Raw genomic sequence first — 17,874 nt, 5'->3', positions numbered from 1 at the left:
CAACCACGGTGCCATGAATCTGGCTGCTGAGACCTTCACTGGTGAGCCATCTCCTCCAACAGTATCCAAAATGGTATATCTGTTTTGGAGGGAGATGACCACAGGAGACCACTGCACTGCCTTCCTACTCTTCCTCTGTCTGGTGGTCACCCATTCCCTATCTTCCTCAGTAATTTTTACCTGCGGTGTGACCAACTCACTGAACTTGCTATCCACAAGTTCCTCAGCATCATGGATGCTCCAAAGTGAATCCATCTGCAACTCAGGAGCAGTCAAGCGGTCTAACAGTAGCTGCAGTTGGACCTAAGTGTTCACACCTATTGAGGCCTTAATCAGGCTCCAGTTGATTGGCTGATAACTGCCATTTGGTTGACTGGGTCAGTTGCTTATTGGCCTTTAAACTAGAATACTTAATTTAAAGTGAAAAAAGAGAAACACTTACCAATATTTACCCACTTAGCTCCAAATTTCCGAAACCCTCACTCTGGCTGAAATCTCACTCCAGCAGTCTCTCTCCCACTGGTATTGCGCAAGTTGAGGTGTTAGGAAACACATCACCTTTATGAAGGGGGAAATTAAAATCAAAAACACACCTTTGTGTTTCTGGATAGTTGCTGATCGGAGAAATCCTCCTGTCCGTAACACTGAGATCAGAATTTTCTTTTCTCAGAGGGTTGTTAATCTGTGGAATTCTCTTCCTCAGAAGATGGGTCACGGAATTTATTTAGAGAAGGCAGAGTTAGTCAGATTTTTGATAGACAAGGGAGTCAGGGGGTATATTGGGGGTGTGGGGGGCAGACAGGAAAGTGGAATTGACATCACGGTTGGATCATCCATGATCTTATTGAAAGACAGAGCAGACTCAAAGCGCTGAATGGCCTACTCCTACTCCTTAGCCCTATGTTTGTAGGAAAAGGCTATGTGGCTCAATCAATCCGTGTTGATGTTTATGCTCCACTTGAGTCTTCTCCCATCTTTCTTCCTCTCAATGGCAGAACCCTTAGGAACATTAACATATAGCGGGATCTGGGTGTGCAGGTCCACAGTTCCCTAAAAATGGCAACATGGGTGGCCAAGGTGATTAAGAAGGCATATGGCATACTTGCCTTCATCAGCCAGGGCATTGAGTGCAAGAGTTGGCCAATCATGTTGCAGCTATATAAAACTCTGGCTAGGCTGCATTTGGAGTATTACGTGCAGTTCTGGTGACCACACTGCCAGAAGGATGTGGAAGCTTTGGAGAGTGTAAAGAATGTTCAGCAGGATGTTGCCTGGTCTCGAGGGTGTTGACTATGAGGAGAGGTTGAATAAACTAGGATTGTTGTCACTGGAAAGACAGAGGCTGAGGGGGGACCTGTTAGAAGTCTACAAAATTATGAGAGGCGCAGACAGGGTGGGTAGTCAGGGGCTTTTTCCCAGGGTGGAAGTGTCAATTACAAGGGGGCACAGGTTCAAGGTGAGAGGGGGAAAGTTTAAGGGAGATGTGCGGGGGAAGGTTTTCATGCAGAGAGTAGTGGGTGGCTGGAACGCGTTGCCAGAGGAGGTGGTGGAGCAGACACATTAGCAACATTTAAGAGGCATCTGGATGGGTACATAAATATGGACGGAATAGAGGGATACGGACCGAGTAAGGGCAGAAGGTTTTTAGTTTGGTTCGGGCATCATGATTGGCACAGGCTTGGAGGGCCGAAGAGCCTGTTCCTGTGCTGTACTGTTCTTTGATCTTTGTTCTTCTTTGTTCTAAATCTATCACGGTGATTCTCTGTTCACTTCTCCCTTATATTCTTCACCTTTGCTTCAATCACTCCCTGTGGCAGCGCATTCCATATTCTCACCACTCTTTAGATGAAGAAGTTTCTTCTGAATTCCCTATTTGATTTCTTGGTGCCAATCTTACAGTGATGGCTTCTAGTTGCCCCACAAGAGGAAACATTTTTCCTTCAATGGCATAAAACCCACCACATTCCTATGTTCCTTCATTCTAAAAAAAAGTTATATTCAAGTCCAATTGTTAACTCTAACTCTCCCCACAGCTTCTGTCAGACCTTCCGAGATTTTCCAGCACTTTCTGTTTTTATTTCAGATTCCCAGCATTTGCAGTATGTCGGTTTTATTAAAACAAAGTGGAACTCGGAACCCAGAAACTAACATCAATAAATAGCCGTCCCCTTAACCAGACACCAGTCTTACCGTGCAGATAGTGCCAAGGTCCTAGAAAGGGCAACAAATAAACAAGTCTATTTATATACTCCCATATAAATAATGTCATGAATAAATGTACAAAGTCATTCAGCTGTGCAAAATGGGATTTTGTTTTCCCCAGAGCTAATTTAGGAATCATGGCAGAATGCCTAATCTTAGCAAACTGGACTCTAGAGCCCAGGATTTAAACTCCAACAGAAAAAACCACAAGTAACGCAACACTTGGCTTATACTGAGATATTAGCAAAATAGCGTGACATCTACATTATGTAAAATTTGACCAGCTGGATAGCAACAAATGCACGATCCATCCGGATCACCACATTGCCACAATCCTTAATCTTCACAGCAGCTTCGAATATCTCCACCCCAAATCAGCCACAGAGAGTTTACCCCACATCAGAACTTGCGGCTAAACCCTCCCCAATGTGGGTGGGGTCTGGAACTTACTGCCTGTAAGTGTGGTCAAGCAAAAACCCTCACTGCATTTAAACAGTACTTGGATATGCACTGGAAGTACTGTTACCTATAGGGCAACAGATCATAAACCCCAAAGTGGAGTTAGTCTGGATTCTCTATTCAGGCAGCACAGATGCATGTGGCTTCCTTCCATGCAATGAATTATCCATGTTTCTATTAGGTAACTCTTAAAACACTAAAGATTGATGTTCGAGCCAGAAAGGGAGGAATCAGATGGTACACGGTGCAGATTTAGCAGAATGATGGTGATGGTGCGTTACAGTTCACTCAGGGAGTCTGTGTTGCAGCAGTTACATGCATGTTATAGTTTGGAGCTATGGATGGTGATGTTAGAGGCCCCAACATTCTTTCCATCACGTAGCTGACCAGGAATCTCTCCAACACTTACCACCTGCCATTGACGTGTGTTGTAATGGTTTGCAGATTGATCTGTTTGGCTATTTTATGAAAGCACCTTCCTTGGCCATCAAGTCCTTGGAATTTTGAGGGGTGATTTAACCAAGGGCTTAGAAATTCAGCATTAATTTTTGTGTACCTTATCCACAGTTGTGCACAAACAGGGAGGTCTGAGCTGGGCCCATTCCTCATCATCATGTTGCTAAGTTAGTGGTCGGAGCCTGCACAATTACAACAATATTCAGGTAAGTGATTGGGTAAATCTCAGGGTTCCAGAAGTGTAATAATTAGGCCTCAGAGTGCGATTAGAGGGCTGTTCGTGATTGGGGAAGAAGGTTGTTGTGGCCTGGAGTGATCTGAGGGCTTTTAACATGGAGGACTGCAGTATTGTTGCTGTGGGTTCAAGAGTAAAGTTTAAAGTTTATTTATTAGTAGGCTTACATTTATTTACAGGTAGGCTTACAATAACACTGCAATGAAGTTACTGTGAAAATCCCCTAGTCGCCACACTCTGGTGCCCGTTCGGGTACACTGAAGGAGAATTTAACATGGCCAATGCACCTAACCAGCACGTCTTTCGGACCGTGGGAGGAAACAGGGACACTGGAGGAAACCCACGCAGACACGGGGAGAACGTGAAAAATCCACACAGTGATTCCCAAGCCGGGAATCAAACCCGATCCCTGGCACTATGAGGCAACAGTGCTAACCGCTGTGTCACCACGCTGTCCACGAGCAGCAATAGCTCCTTCAGTGTTAGTTTTTCCTCCAGGAATTCCTGACCATCTTTGTTCCCCTGGCACAGGTGTTCCACTCACAGGATAATGGGTTAGTTTGGTACAGTCTTGAAGTTCCTTCAAAGTCAAAACATGGAATCTATGTAGCAATGCCAAATGGTCTGCCCCTTCCACTTGAATGTGACGCAATTTCAAGCTAGTGATGTAGTCTGTGATGTATTCAACTTTGACTTGGCCCTGCTCAGTTGGCAAGCAAAATATTCCACCTCCCATTCATATTCCAGGAGAGACCATGGCCGGAATTGTATTGCCACGCCCACCCCGGAATCAGAGCAGGTGAGGCTCGCAGAACAGAATTCTCTGTTGGCCTCAGGCGGGATTTTACAAGCCCCGCCCAAGTGAGGTCGTAAATACCGGCCGATAGATCTGATACAGCACACAAGGGGGCCATTCGCCCATCTTGTCCATGCTGACCGAAAGACAAACCCTGGTTTACCTAATTACTTGGACCCTATGAACTAGAAGAGCTTGTTTTTTTTTTACTTTCTTCAGGCCTGAAAAAACCTTCAATTACCAGAAATTTGTTAATTTTTAAGGCAAAAGATTACGATTTACTCTCTTAAACTTCCACACTTACCTCAACCCCCAGTGTCTCACTCTGGAGCTTACACTGTAGGGCCTTGCTCATATACCTCCGGCCTGTCCTGCTTCAGGAACCAGATCTAACCGGTTTACTTAATTAGCTGGCCCATATGAGTTGCGGCACTAGAGAAGCTTTTTTATTGTGTGTTCCTGACAAAGTCTGTGGGCGTGCATCATCACATTGGCAACAAGGATTGGAATGATTCTGAGAACACTGCCTGTGGCCCGATGTGTGTGTATCCTGCTTTAATCAAAGTCTGAAGGAAAGTACATGGTGGTTTGCAGGAAACCTTTTCAAATGTGGAGACCATTCTGAAAATATTTTTAACAATACCTGTCACAAATGATCCCGTTGAACGTTCTTTTCCTGTATTGCAAAGAGTTAAAAATTATTTTCAAAATATGATTAGTCAGGAAAGTTGAAACCTTCAGCAATATTGGCAAGTGAAAGTGCGTCCTTACAAGATTTCACCTACAATGATGTATTTGACCATTTTGTGAAGATAAAGTATAGAAGAAAAGCTATCTAAATTACTATCTTAAGAAGGGATGAAGCAAGAAAATCTTTAAAAATCTGTCCCGCTTCAATATTACAAAGAACAAAGAAAAGTGCAGCTCGGGAACAAGCGCTTTGGCTTTCCAAGCCCGTGCCAATTGTGATGCCCTATTTAAACTAATAAAAAACCTTCTGCCCTTATTCAGTCCGTATCCCGCTATTCCCTCTCTATTCATGTCCCTTCCAGGTGCCTCTTAAATGTTCTAATGTGCCTGCTTCCATCATCTCCTCTGGCAGCGTGTTCCAGTCACCCACCACTCTCTGCATGAAAACTTTCCCCCCCACATCTCCCTTAAACCTTTCCCCCTCACCTTGAACCTGTGCCCCCTTGTAATTGACACTTCCACCCTGGGAAAATGCCCCTGACTATCCACCCTGTCTATGCCTCTCATAATTTTGTAGACCTCTATCAGGTCTCCCCTCAGCCTCTGTCTTTCCAGTGAAAATAATCCTAGTTTATTCAACCTCTCCTCATAGCCAACACCCACGAGACCAGGCAACATCCTGTGAACCTTCTTTATACTCTCTCCAAAGCTTCCACGTCAAGGTAGGGTGGTGACCAGAACTGCACGCAATACTCCAAATGCAGCCTGAACAAGGTTTTATATAGCTGCAACATGATTCGCCAAATCTTGTACCCAATGCCCCGGCCGATGAAGGCAAGCATGCCATATCCCTTCTTAATCACATTGGCCACCTCTTTTGCCACTTTTAGGGAACTGTGGATCTGCACGCATAGATTCCTCTGTATGTTAATGTTCCTAAGGGTTTTGCCTTTAGAACAGGAAAGATGGGAGACAGGGCGGGTATCGGGGGGCAATCAGCTGGAGGTATCAGGACGACAATTGGCTGGTGGTGGGTGTATCAGGGTGGCAATCAGTCAAGAGGCCAGCAATGGGCCAGTGATTGGGAGGGGAATGTAGGCAATGTCCAGGGTGGTGGTGGGGAGATATCTGGAGAGGGTGAGGGAGTAATAGCCTTCCTGGGTGGGGGGTGGAGGGGGAACAATAACTTGGGATGGGTGGGTTGGAGGGACTGACCGACCTTCAGTGTTTATGTACACTTTGCACAGAACACTGAGAGATTGACACATGCACAGAGGCGCCATCTAGCTGCAAGCAGCTGACTTCTCAGCATGAATAGACTCTGTCCACTCCCCCTACCGGCATGAATCACACTTTGCCCCTTTTTTTGCACTAAGTGGCATAAGATCGTGTCCGAAAGCTTGTCAAAAAAATGGGCTCGATCTCTCCCATTTTCATTCTCGTTTGGCCTTAGAATTTATTTGGTAAGATTACCCGCACAGATCGCAATTTTGACCAACTTTACCATCATTCTGACAAGAGGTAAGCTTGCATTTCAATTCAGCAATTATAGGCATGTTTTTACAAGTTAAAAAGAACTGAAGCAGTTAAGTAGTGATCAGCTTGTGTATTTTTGTGGTTTGCACCTTTGCGTTCTGTGTAGTGAGGGTGGGTGGGCTCGAGAGGCATAACATCATTGGGGAGAGGCGCATGAAGTCATTGGAGGAGATTTGAAGATGAGCGCAGGGCCCCACAAAGTATAAGTCCACCACTGCCCGAATGGTTGACCTGGCTTTGGGCGAATAGACCCAGTGCGCTGTTGAAACATTGCCAGGCTCTCAGAGGTGGATGTGGAACGAGCCTGGATTGCCTGGTACAGTGAAAAGTTTGGAAATATATCGAAAACAAATGAAGAGAATATTACTCTCAGAAGCAAGAGCTGTGATGATGTATTTAAGGAAAAATGGAACTTGGAACGATAGAATCATAGAATCCTTACAGTGCCGAAGGAGGCCATTCAGCCCATCGACCACAATCCCACCCAGGCCCTATCTCATAACCCCATCTATTTACCCTAGCTAGTCCCCCTGACACTAAGGGACTATTAAGCATTGCCAATCAACCTAACTCGCACATCTTTGAACTGTGGGAGGAAACCAGAGCACCCGGAGGAAACCCACACAGAAACACGGAGAACGTGCAGACTCCACACAGACAGGCCGGAATTGAACCCAGGTCCCTGGCACTGTGAGGCAGCAGTGCTAACCACTGTGCTACCCCCTGCCCCCCTTTCTTAAGGAAGAAAAGGTGGTTGTTTCAGACGTATTTGAAGAGAGAAAGTGAAGAGAACACAGAACAGTGTTTTGGGTGAAAAGGCAAAAATGCCAAAAGGAGCTGCAGAACCTGTCCCAGGAGTGCAGGAAAATGATGATGCTGAGATTGCCGACCTCCCAATCCAAACAGGGCCACGGGGGCAGAGAGTCCAGGTTGTGATCCTTAGACTAAGAGACTGCAGACAGCGAGGTCCCAAACTCCTTAAAAGAAGGGAAGAACTCCATCTGTTTAAAAGAAAAGAAGTAAAAAAGTTTTTACAATGGCTCTTTGGACCGGGTCTCAGTGAAATCGACAAAAACGGGCACAGCAAAAAGCAGAGGGTAAACTGCATCTTCAAATGGCCAAAGGAAGGAAGAAAGCTGCTGAGTGTTTTCCATTCGTAAGAAGGAAGTGAAGTTTTAAAAGTTTTAAAAAGGTTCAAAGAAAGAACAGCAGGTTCCCACCAAACTTTCAAAAGCATGGGAAAAGCCCATAGAGAAAAGCAGCAGCTGCTGACAGCAGCTAAAAACAAGTTGACAGTCTTAAAGAGGTAATGCATTTAAAGTGATAATACATTTAATGCAGCAATGCATTTAAAGCAGCATCACAAGAAGAAACAATGAACGGGAAAATTGGAGAAGCGCCCAGACACAGAACAACTCTCAAAAACGGCCCATAAGTTACTGTAATGACTTCAATCAGGCCATTGAGGTTGGCCTATTGGAATATGGGCTCCCTGATTCAGGAGTCAATTGATGGGCCAATCAGGGAGTCTTTTCCTTGTATTTAATTGGGAGTGTAAGTTTTAAGTTTAAGTTTTAAGTTTATTTATTAGTCACAAGCAAGGCTTACATTAACACTGCAATGAAGTTACTGTGAAATTCCCTAAATCGCCACACTACGCCGCCTATTCGGGTCAATGCACCTAACCGGCACGTCTTTCAGACTGTGGGAGGAAACCGGAGCACCCAGAGGAAACCCACGTAGACACAGGGAGAACATGCAAACTCCACACAGACAGTGACCCAAGCCAGGAATTGAACCTGGGACCCTGGTGCTGTGAGGTAGCAGTGCTAACCACTGTGCCACCGTGCCGTAAATTCCTCTGGCACCTCCAAAGGTAGACTGCTGACTGGTAGCGCTTGTGTACTGCTTTTGGAATTGTAAATAAAGGGATTCTGGTGAAGGAACTTCTGCCTCCAAAGACTTATTACAATAACAAAGAAATTCAGGAAGAGGCGATAGAAGACCCTCGAAGGAAGGCACTGAAAGACATTTTATGACCAAATGAAGGACAATGAGAGAGGTCAACACTTCATCAGAGACAGGCCCGACCAACAGTGAAGCCAAAAGGGTTTGGCTGAAGTTAAAACAAGTAGAAATGAAGGTTCCACTTGTGAAACATATGTCCAGTTAGAACATGGTGGATTCATCTTGTAGGAAACACAGAAATTAAAGACTTCAAAAGAAACTAGGAGCCACTGAACATACCTGTCTACCTGGATTTCAGCAAGGCCTTTGACAAGGTTCCTCATGGGAGGATAGTTAGGAAGGTTCAGTCGCTAGATATACATGGGGAGTAGTAAATTGGATTAGACACTGGCTCAATGGAAGAAGCCAGAGAGTGGTTGTGGAGGATTGCTTCTCTGAGTGGAGGCCTGTGACTAGTGGTGTGCCGCAGGGATCGGTGTTGGGTCCATTGGTGTTTGTCATCTATATCAATGATCTGGATGATAATGTGGTAAATTGGATCAGCAAGTTTGCTGATGATACAAAGATTGGAGGTGTAGTGGACAGTGAGGAAGGTTTTCAAAGCTTGCAGAGGGATTTGGACCAACTAGAAAAATGGGCTGAAAAATGGCAAATGGAATTTAACGCAGACAAGTGTGAGATATTGCACTTTGGAAGGACAAACCAAAGAAGAACGTACAGGGTAAATGGTAGGACTCTGAAGAGTGCAGTTGAACAGAGGGATCTGGGAATACAGGTACAGAATTCCCTAAAAGTGACGTCACAGGTGGATAGGGTTGTAAAGAGTGCCTTTGGTACATTGGCCTTTATAAATCGGAGTATCGAGTATAAAAGTTGGAGTGTTATGGTAAGGTTATATAAGGCATTGGTGAGGCCACATTTGGAGTATTGTGTACAGTTTTGGTCACCTCGTTACAGGAAGGATGTAAATAAGGTTGAAAGAGTGCAGAGAAGGTTCACAAGGATGTTGCCGGGACTTGAGAAGCTGAGTTACAGAGAGAGATTGAATAGGTTGGGACTTTATTCCCTGGAGCGTAGAAGATTGAGGGGAGATTTGATAGAGGTGTATAAGATTTTGATGGGTATAGATAGAGTGAATGCAAGCAGGCTTTTTCCACTGAGGCTAGGGGAGAAAAAAACCAGAGGGCATGGGTTAAGGGTGAAAGGAGAAAAGTTTAAAGGGAATATTAGGGGGGGCTTCTTCACGCAGAGAGTGATGGGAGTGTGGAATGAGCTGCTGGATAAAGTGGTAAATGCGGGGTCACTTTTAACATTTAAGAAAAACTTGGACGGGTTCATGGATGAGAGGGGTGTGGAGGGATATGGTCCAAGTGCAGGTCAGTGGGACTAGGCAAAAAATGGTTCGGCACAGACAAGAAGGGCCAAAAGGCCTGTTTCTGAGCTGTAATTTTCTATGGTTCTATGGTTCTATAAAGAAGAATCAGCAAAATGAAATCAAACTCTAGAAACGACATTAAAACAACAAGATGAAATGACTGGCAGCAAACTTGAAAACTAATTGCAAAAATTGACAAAATGAGTTAAGAAGAAGGAGAGCTTAATGAGCCAATGGGGAATAACCAGAACTCCATAAAAGAAACAGAGAATAAGAACTAGTCCAGTGAAGAATTGAATTGGGAGAATAAGAGCTTGAAGAAGGAAGCTTGACAATAAGAAATTAACTGAAGAGGTAAAAATCTTGAAATTGACAGCAGAATCATCAATTCAAACAGAGAGAGTAACTGAGATTATGGGTGGAATTTTCCCATCCCGCCCACCATGGGAATCATAGCAGGCGGAACACAGCCCAGGCAAAAGTCCGTTAACCTTGGGTGGGATTTTCCAGCTTTGGGGCGAGCACAGCTGCAAAATCCCATTCCATGTGCAAGGATAAGATTGCTGAAATTGTCACACAAATGGAAAAGTAGCAAGTCTGTATGGAAAAGTTCCATGCAAGACCATATTTGGAACTGTACATAGTGAAAGTCTACCAATAGAAGAGTTTCTATTTGGATTCGCAAGCCTCAGGATCTCACCAATGAACAATCACCACTATAGCAACGAAAAGCCATATTAAGTACATAAAAAGATGTATGAAACTTCAGTAGCAGATCAAATTAGATCTCAGGAATTATTGTCTCTGTGACCAAGCTCCTGAAATGGAGGGATGGATCATTCGTAAACTATTTCCAGGGTCCTCTGAATATGGTAAGGATATCCAAATAAAAGATTTGCAAAGGGAAGTGACTTCATGGTATCCAAAAAGATGCAACTCGGTCAACTTTTCCCCGTAATGTTAATTGAAATGAAAAAAAACACTGACTCAACTAGTTAGCAAAATCAGTAACAGACTTTCTGTCTGCTATTCTCATTATCATGTTTTGATCGCAGACTCAAGTACTTGTTAAAGGCTGTTAATAACTGTGAATAGTGGTGTTAACACTTGTGCAATCTTATTGCAATGTGGTAGGTAAACAAAATTCTCCCATTCCGTCTGAGAGCTAGGTTTTGAAGGAAGGTCAGGATTTACATGTATGCCAAGCATGTCAGAAATGGATTCAATAGACTTATTTTACAGTCCTACAATATGAGTGCAGTAAATCGCTGAATTCTCCTTAATCTGAAGAAAGTGAGAGGGCAATATGGATATACATTATCCTTTAGACAATTGTATTATTATATTATATAAAATACTAAGCATTTGATACAAAGATGGAGCAAAACGCAGCATTTATCAATAAAATAATGTTAACTTGGTCTCCACATCCATCAAAAGTCTAACTTCAGTCAGACTTCAAGATTAGTTTCCTCCTAATGCAGCACTTCCTCTTATAGCCCATTAGTGGTTTTCACTGAATGGCTCCACAATGTCTTGTGGTTCCCTACCTTTCTGTAATGTAAAGCTTTGGTAGAAAAGCAAGGCACGTTGATATTTCAGACGCACTTTCTAGGGTCAGGGGACAGCCACATCCATCAGCTTCACATTGCGAAAGGGACTTGTTGGAACTTAACATAGATTCATTTTTTGATCAGCAACAGATATCCAATCTCTCATCCAGATCTCTCATGTCTGTTTCTTCTACTGCCACTCGTGAGAGCAGAGTTCCACCTTGATTCAGGTGGTACACTCTCAATTTTGTTGGAGGACTCTATGAGAGTGGGAAGTGGAAGTGGGAGAGGAACATTAAAGTGCTGACCTACAGGTAGCTCAGGGACACATAGGCAAAACAGAGGCATTCGGCAAAGCTGAATGTTCCTAATTGTGCAATCCTTTTATTATTTCGTACTTGATTTTTATTTTAATGATTGTCCATAGCGATTGTATGAATGATGTTTGCTTGTTTTATTTGCTTTCTTTATTTGGCACCCACTGCCACGATGATTCATCAATATGCCAATTCACTATCTATCTGAAGTGTTCACCTAATCTGCATTTGGCTTCCCAATTGGCGGAGATAGTGTTGGGGACATTGATACGGTATCCTAGATTAAAGGAAGTACATGTGAGGTAGCAATTTACATGGGGGGGGGGGGGGGGGGTGGTTCCTAGGCAACTGGACAGGAAGACATAGATGGTCAGGTGCTGAACCTTCTGCATTTGCACAGCAAGCTGCTGGGAAGAAAACAGCTGGAGGTTGGAGTTGTAGAAGAATGCATGTAGGGGTAGTGGAGGGAATGGTCCCTGTGGAGTGGGGGGGGGAGGAGGGGGGAAATGGGGAGCGGGAGGGGGGATGAGGGGGGGGGGGATATGGGGGGGGAGGGGGGATGTGGGGGAGGTGGGGGGAGGTGAAGCTACAATGTATATGGTGGCGGGACCATGTTGTTGGTTGTAGAAATGGTCTGCTGAATACGGCGGCCAATGAAGTAGAAAGTAAGAAACCAGTAGAACCTCTCATCATTGTGTGAGGAGGAAGAAAGAGGTGAGAGCAGAAATGCTGGAGCAGCAGATGTAAGCTGTCTTGAATGCCATCCCTCATTCGGTACTTGGTGAATTCTTAAATGCATTAATTGGGCCACTTTTAATGCAACTTCCAGTAATAAGGTAACAGTGACTTGCAAAAGTCAATAGATTTCAGTAAAGTGCCTTGGGACACTTCAATGTGGAATTATTATTGTCGGAGCCAGATTGTCCCTTCTTTTCGGACTTTCTTGTTTCCCTGGAATCTTGGGAGAATTCCTTTGGTGCCAGCTTTGTGTCTCCAGACAGAAAGCATTAAGCAATTCTTTCTGAATGATTTCATTGACGCTATGTCTCCCACTCCCATTCGCCAAAGGTTTCCCTCCTTTGCAAATGTGTACCTGACTCAGCATGAGTACTGGAGAGGTTAGGGGCTATTTTCTGCCGCTGATATTACAACTTGTTATATTCTGCTGGTTCCCAGTCACCAAATGCTACTTATAGCGTATTCTATTGGAGGTGGTGTCAAACACAGAGTAGGATGTTTTCTTATGATCTATTTTCTACCACTTGCACCCAAAAATGCCTGCTAAAATTTCAATGACTGCTCAACTAGGATAAATGACTACCTAAGTCAAGGTGGGTGTCTTTCTTTTTAAAGGAATTCAAGGTTGCTGCTGCAGACAGATTGTTTTTTAGATGATTCATAATGTGGCAGATGCTGAACTGTCATGACTAATACAAATGATGTGGAGATGCCGGCGTAGGACTGGGGTAAACACAGTAAGAAGTTTAACAACACCAGGTTAAAGTCCAACAGGTTTATTTGGTGGCAAAAGCCACAAGCTTTCGGAGCCTTAAGCTCCTTCTTCAGGTGAGTGGGAATTCTGTTCACAAACAGGGCATATAAAGACACAAACTCAATTTACAGAATAATAGTTGGAATGCAAATACTTACAGCTAATCAAGTCTTAAAGGTACAAACAATGTGAGTGGAGAGAGCATTACGACAGGTTTAAAAAGATGTGTATTGTATCCAGACAGGACAGCCAGTGAGACTCTGCAAGTCCAGGCAAGCTGTGGGGATTACAGATAGTGTGACATGAACCCAATATCCCAGTTGAGGCCGTCCTCATGTGTGCGGAACTTGGCTATCAGTTTCTGCTCAGCGACTCTGCATCGTCGTGTGTCGTGAAGGCCGCCTTGGAGAACGCTTACCTGAATATCAGAGGCCGAATGCCCGTGACCGCTGAAGTCCTCCCCAACAGGAAGAGAGAAGTCTTGCCACAGCAACCTCTGCAAGACGTGCCGGATCATTGACACAGATGCCATCATCTCACGTGAGAACACCAACCACCAGGTACACGGTACATACTCTTGCAACTCGGCCAACGTTGTCTACCTGATACGCTGCAGGAAAGGATGTCCCGAGGCATGGTACATTGGGGAAAACATGCAGACACTACGACAACGGATGAATGAACACCGCTCGACAATCACCAGGCAAGACTGTTCTCTTCCTGTTGGGGAGCACTTCAGCGGTCACGGGCATTCAGCCTCTGATATTCGGGTAAGCGTTTTCCAAGGCGGCCTTCACGACACACGATACCGCAGGGTCGCTGAGCAGAAACTGATAGCCAAGTTCCACACACGAGGACAGCCTCAACTGGGATATTGGGTTCATGTCACACTATCTGTAATCCCCACAGCTTGCCTGGACTTGCAGAGTCTCGCTGGCTGTCCTGTCTGGAGACAATACACATCTCTTTAACCTGTGCTAATGCTCTCTCCACTCACATTGTTTGTACCTTTAAGACTTGATTAGCTGTAAGTATTTGCATTCCAACCATTATTCTGTAAATTGAGTTTGTGCCTTTATATGCCCTGTTTGTGAACAGAATTCCCACTCACCTGAAGAAGGAGCTTAAGGCTCCGAAAGCTTTTGTGGCTTTTGCTACCAAATAAACCTGTTGGACTTTAACCTGGTGTTGTTAAACGTAATACAAATAAGACAGAATTTTCCCATCACTCTATCATCTTTGTGCCCCCGTAGGCAAAGATTGCCATCAACAAGAGTGGACGAAGCTGGGGACATCCCCAAAATATGAATCCTCATGTCCTGCAACATTGCATCATATAAAAGATAAGTAGTTCATGCATGTGTGAGCAATGCTCACCTTTTGGACTGGTTTGAAGGGTCCAGAGAGGAATTTTCTGGATTTTTGTTTTTCCTTTATTAATCCTGAGGTTTTTTTCCCCACTTCCAGAAGTCTACAAAATTATGAGAGGCATAGATAGGGTGGATAGTCAGAGGCTTTTTCCTAGGGTGGAAGTGTCAACTACAAGAGGGCACAGGTTGAAGGTGAGAGGTGGCAAGTTTAGGGGAGATGGGCAGGGAAAGTTTTTCACACAGAGGGTGGTGGGTGCCTGGAACGCACTGCCATTGGAGGTGGTGGAAGCAGGCACGTTAACAACGTTCAAAATGTATCTTGATACACACATGAACGGGAGGTGAACAGAGGGATAGAAACTACACATTGGCGCAGGTTTGGTGGGCCAAAGGGCCTGTTCCTGTGCTGTATTGTTCTTTGTTTGTTTATAGTATGACTACTAGGTTTGCAGCAAGTGTAAAGCCTCAATGTTTTAAAGTTTAAAGTTTATTATTTATTAGTCACAAGCGGGCTTGCATTAACACTGCAATGAAGTTACTGTGAAAATCCCCTAGTCGCCACACTCCAATGCCTGTTCAGATACACTGAAGGAGAATTTAGCAAGGCCAGTTCACCTAACCTGCACACCTTTGGACTGTGGGAGGAAACCGGAGCACCCGGAGGAAACCCACACAGACACGGGCAGAACGTGCAAACTCCACACAGATAGTGACCACGCCGGGAATCGAACCCGGGTCCTTGGCGCTGTGAGGCAGCAATGCTAACCGTTGTGTCATTGTGCCACCCCATGTTTTTCTTGAATGTGGGGCAAGGCTGCTGGTATTAGCTGGGTTTTTTTTGTCTGTTCTTCTTGACATTCGTAATTCTTTGCCGTTCTAGATTCTTAATTGAACACAGCATTGAAAGAGGTCACGGAACCCTACAGTCTGGATCTCCCTCATCAGGCGCTGTACTCCGACAACCAGCACGTGCTGCTTCAACTAGACAGGGAAATGTTTTGTATGAATGACAAAGATCACTGGGGTGATCAGTAAGTTTGCGGACGACACAAAACTGGCAGGACTTGCGGATAGTGAGGAACATTGTCAGAGGCTACAGAAGGATATAGATAGGCTGGAAATTTGGGCAAGGAAATGGCAGATGGAGTTCAATCCTGATAAATGCGAAGTGATGCATTTTGGTGGGAATAATGTAGGGAGGAGCTACACGATAAATGGAAGAACCATAAAGGGTGTAGAGACGCAGAGGGACCTGGGTGTGCAAGTCCACAGATCTTTGAAGGTGACGTCACAGGTGGAGAAGGTGGTGAAGAAGGCATATGGCATGCTTGCCTTTATAGGACGGGGCATAGAGTATAAAAGTTGGGGTCTGATGTTGCAGATGTATAGAACGTTGGTTCGGCCGCATTTGGAGTACTGCGTCCAGTTCTGGTCGCCACACTACCAGAAGGACGTGGAGGCTTTGGAGAGAGTACAGAGGAGGTTTACCAGGATGTTGCCTGGTATGGAGGGGCTTGGTTATGAGGAGAGATTGGGGAAACTGGGGTTGTTCTCCTTGGAAAGACGGAGGATGAGGGGAGACTTAATAGAGGTGTATAAAATTATGAAAGGCATAGATAGGGTGAACGGTGGGAAGCTTTTCCCCGGGTCGGTGGTGACGTTCACGAGGGGTCATGGGTTCAAGGTGAAGGGGGGGAGGTTTAACACAGATATCAGAAGGACATATTTTACACAGAGGGTCGTGGGGGCCTGGAATGTGTTGCCGGGCAAGGTGGTGGAGGCGGACACACTGGGAACGTTTAAGACTTATCTAGACAGCTATATGAACGGAGTGGGAATGGAGGGATACAAAAGAGTGGTCTAGTTTGGACCAGGGAGCGGCGCGGGCTAATTGTTCTTTGTTTCTCGTTTCAAGGCTTCATTCTATGATCATCTTGCTGGTGCCAGTACAGAGCGAGACTGCGGATAGTTGGGAACCTGTCTCGGGGGCAGGGAATTCAGATGGTGTTCGTAAAGCAGAAGTGGAAATGAATAGGGTTGGGAAGCATTTTCTGATCAGGGCCAGTGTGATCTCCTGGACTCGTTTCGATCGCCTCAGGGGGTCGGAGAGGAATTTCCCAGATTTCTTTTCCCCATATTGGCCCTGGGGTTTTCACTCTGGGTTTTCGCCTCTCCCTGGAGATCACATGGTCTGGAATGAGGGGTTGGGGCTGAGTTAATAGGTTGTGATGAACAAAGCATCGTAGCTGTGAGGGACAGCTCAGTGGATAGGATATTAGGATGTAGATAGGCTGGAAAATTGGGCGGGGATCCTGGATTCAGGATTCAATCCTGGACCGGGGAGCGGCGCGGGCTTGGAGGGCCGAAGGGCCTGTTCCTGTGCTGTATTGTTCTTTGTTCTTTGTTGTTCTTGATCAGCCAAGTCAAATTGGGCTTTTAACTATTTGAAATGAATGAACTTTAGCAGTTTGAAGACACCCTGGTTCAAATTGAATATAGCACTGCCATAAACTAATCCATCATCTGGCAGCTACAAGACAAAGATGCAATCAAGAAAATTGCTCAAACAAACCACAGCGAAAACAAAACCAAACGGAAGAGGAATAAAATTATTTTCAGTAGCGAGCATTCACAGCAAAATCGAGCTGTATTGCAGTGAACATTTACACTCAGGAGCAGTTCAGCAAGTTGTACAAAATCAATGGCAATTGTTCCATGACAAAGAATGCCCACTGTTGTCTAGCCATCTGTAAAGTTCTTCAAATATGTCTCAGGGATGTATTGATTACTCCATTTAATGAAATTGTTAGCACTCCAAACTGAATTTTATTTACCAGTCTATCAATACAGCATAGAATATAGAAACCCTACAGTGCAGAAAAAGGCCATCTGGCCCATTGAGTCTGCACCGACCACAATCCCACCCAGGCCCTACCCCCATATCCCTACACATTTACCTGCCAATCCCTCTAACCTATGCATCTCAGGACACTAAGGGGCAATTTTACCATGGCCAATCAACCTAACCCGCATATCTTTGGACTGTGGGAGGAAACAAGAGCACCCGCTGGAAACCCACGCAGACACGGGGAGAATGTGCAAACTCCACACAGACAGTGACCCAAGCCGGGAATCGAACCCAGGTCCCTGGAGCTGTGAAGCAGCTGTGCTAACCACTGTGCTACCGTGCCGCCCTTAAAGGAGAACTTTCTATTGACACACTCAGAGAAATAACTCAATGGGGAAAAACGGCAATGGCTATATTTATATAGCACCTTAAATGAAGAAAAATGTCACAAGAGTCGTAAGAAACATGAATTCTGAGTCAAAGAACAAAGAGCAAAGAAAATTACAGCACAGGAACAGGCCCTTCAGCCCTCCAAGCCTGCACTGACCATGCTGCCCGACTGAACTAAAGCCCCCTA

The 17,874-nt window shown here is 44.9% G+C and overlaps 1 long non-coding RNA gene across 1 annotated transcript; it reads right to left on the bottom strand.

The window, feature by feature from the left end:
• Nucleotides 1-442: 442 nt before the first annotated feature.
• LOC144500908 (uncharacterized) lies at nucleotides 443-4,501 on the bottom strand. The gene is made up of 3 exons (XR_013499017.1): nucleotides 4,453-4,501; nucleotides 3,218-3,299; nucleotides 443-558 (listed from the first exon to the last, which is right to left on the bottom strand). It is a non-coding gene; the product is annotated as an uncharacterized LOC144500908 (long non-coding RNA).
• Between the last annotated feature and the right edge of the window lie 13,373 nt (nucleotides 4,502-17,874).

This window comes from Mustelus asterias, chromosome 11, assembly GCF_964213995.1.
Source record: "Mustelus asterias chromosome 11, sMusAst1.hap1.1, whole genome shotgun sequence".
NCBI classification, from domain to species: Eukaryota; Metazoa; Chordata; class Chondrichthyes; order Carcharhiniformes; family Triakidae; genus Mustelus; species Mustelus asterias.
This window is presented reverse-complemented; position numbering and strand designations above follow the sequence as displayed.